The sequence below is a fragment of the Crocuta crocuta genome, unplaced genomic scaffold (assembly GCF_008692635.1).
Source record: "Crocuta crocuta isolate KB4526 unplaced genomic scaffold, BGI_CrCroc_1.0 scaffold475, whole genome shotgun sequence".
Lineage (NCBI taxonomy): Eukaryota > Metazoa > Chordata > Mammalia > Carnivora > Hyaenidae > Crocuta > Crocuta crocuta.
In genome coordinates, this window is record NW_027529518.1 from 1,960,382 (window position 1) to 1,962,993 (window position 2,612).

The window sequence follows — 2,612 nt, forward strand, 5'->3', positions numbered from 1 at the left end:
ACAGAGAACAAAGAGATAGGTGAAATAGGTGATGGGTATTAGGAATAAACTTATTGTGGAGGCACCTGGGTGGCTCAGTCGGTTGAGCGTCCAACTTTGGCTCAGGGCACGATCTCATGGCTTATGAGTTCTAGCCCCGCATCAGGCTCTGTGCTGACAGTTGAGCTGGAGGCTCCTTCAAATTCTGTCTCCCTCTCTCTCTGCCTCTCCCCTCGTCTCTATCTCTCTGTCTCAAAATAATAAACATGAAATTAAAAAATTATTTAAAAATGTGTATTTGTAAAAAAATCCATTAAGATAGGAAAGAAGAGGGGCATCTGGGTAGCTCAGTAGATTCAGTCTCTGGCTCTTGATTTCCACTCAGGTGATGATCTCACGGTTCATGAGTTTTGAGTCCTATGTTGGGCTCTGTGCTGACAGCATGCAGCCTGCTTGGGATTCTCTCTCCCTCCCTCCCTCTCTGCCCCTCCTCTAGTCACTCTCTCTTTCTCTCTCTCTCTCAAAATAAGTAAAATAATCTTTAAAAAAGGTACCTTTAAAAAAAGATAGGAAAGAAGAAGAAGAAAAAGAGGAGGAAGAGGGGGAATAAAAGAAGGGAAGGGAAAAGAGAACAAACTATAGGGAAAGAAATTGAAATGTACTTCCGTCTTCCGTGTATTTTGGATAAATTAATGGCAGTTACCCTAACGACACATCTAACTCAGCATGTACTTATATATTCTAAGACTAGGACTAGATCAGTTGTGGAAAACACTCTTTCAAACTCAGCACATTGTTTTATGATGATGGGTCAATGACCTAACTTAGGGGTCTTTTGCCTGTGCTCTGAAGTTGGGGGCTAGTGTTGACAAAGCATTTAAATATATTAATAGTTTAGGAGCTGTTAGAAAGTTGGGGTCATTTCAGTATTTCAAATAAAATATGCTTGGGGCACCTGGCTGACTCAGTCGGTGGAGCATGTGACTCTTGATCTTAGGGTTATGAGTTCGAGCCCCACGTTGAGTGTAGAGATTACTTAAAAATAAAATCTTTCAAATAAATAAGTAAATAAGTAAATAAAATACACTTAAAGAATGTTTTACTAAATTAAAATAATTCTTTTAAGACATTTATGCATAAAATGATTTTATAACATTGAAAATTCCTGGAATTTTCTTAGAATTTATGATTTATGTATTCATTTTTTAAGTTTATTTATTTATTTTGAGAGAGAGCGCATGCATGCACAAATGGGGCAGGGGTAGAGAGAAAGAGAATCCCAAGCAAACTCCACACTGTCCGCACAGAGCCTGATGTGGAGCTTGATCTCAAGAACCATGACATCATGACCTGAGGCAAAATCTAGAGCCAGACACTTAACCGAATGAGCCACCCAGGTGCCCCTAAATTTGACTTAACAAAATTATTTCTATGTTACAATTTTGACATAATAGAGTTGGTTTCTGCCCAGTGCCTTGGTGGGTGTGGCCTGTCTCACACAAGCCTCTTGTACCTGGTTTTCAGTTGCTCTGCAGGACGACTGCCTCCCTCACTTGTTTGAGGTCTCCACAAGAACTCCAAAGCCAGGTCCATATGTCCTACGTAGTCTGGAGTTTAAGTCAGACAACATTCCAAAGATAGCCTATATAAGTTTGGTCAGAATTCATGTGGCATTTTAGATAGAGTAACAGATAAACAGAAATTTAATTTTAGTTACTCTATTTTAGAATATGAATATCCATTTGGGAAACAACACATGATGTCCTGTTTGGAACCTACTAATGAAATATGGGGAAAGAGGGCATAAAAATTCCAAAGAGGTTTGGGGTGGGGGAGGACACACAATGAGGACCATAAACAATGGAGGAGAGTGAGATCGCGGTGAGAGTCTCGGAGCATTTGAAGGCATGTTGTGTGGCGATAAGCTGCAGTTACTTCCACTGGGAATAAGCAGGAGCAAATAAGGCTTCAGTGGGAATGCTGAGAAATCTGCAGAAATTGGCCTGCTGTAAAGAGCATTTTATGAGTAATAATGGTTTTAGCAAAGAACGTTTCCGTTTCCTTCTATGATGAATTTGTTTTGATTTGCCTTGCTTTTAATTTAAACCCCAAAGGAGAGGTGAGTCGTTTACTCCATGATGGTATAATGGTAATCTGGCATGGGACAGGATACCCAGACCTCTTTTGAGTTTTATGAGCCATGATTATACTCCTAAGGTAGGTCCGTGGAATTTCTGTTCCTAGGATCTATTATCCTAGGGATCATTTTAAGTTTATTTTATTTTTAAGTAAACTTTGTGCCCAACGTGGGGTTTGAACTCACAACCAAGAGTTGAGCTCTCTATTGACTGAGCCAGCCAGGCGCCCCTATTCCTAGGGATATTTTTTAATGAGTAGGTGGCCTTAGTGTTTCATCATTCATATATATACCACCCTACGAGTTATGGGCTTGAACATTGGTTTTCTCTCAGCCAGACATGGTTATCACATGCTTCTGTAACACTGTGCAGATTTTACCGTTGACTTTGTCATAAGATGACAGCAGTACAGTTTTGACATTAGACGCTTCTCCTTATTCTTTAAAATATATTTATTTTGTTCATTGTATACTATAAAAGAATTGGTCCGTTTAG

General features: G+C 39.5%; 1 protein-coding gene across 3 annotated transcripts in view; it reads left to right on the top strand.

The window, feature by feature from the left end:
* Nucleotides 1-2,612, top strand: part of LOC144228920 (PPP2R1A-PPP2R2A-interacting phosphatase regulator 1-like) — an 88,183-nt gene that overhangs the window by 34,642 nt on the left and 50,929 nt on the right. The gene's annotated exons all lie outside the window — the stretch shown is intronic.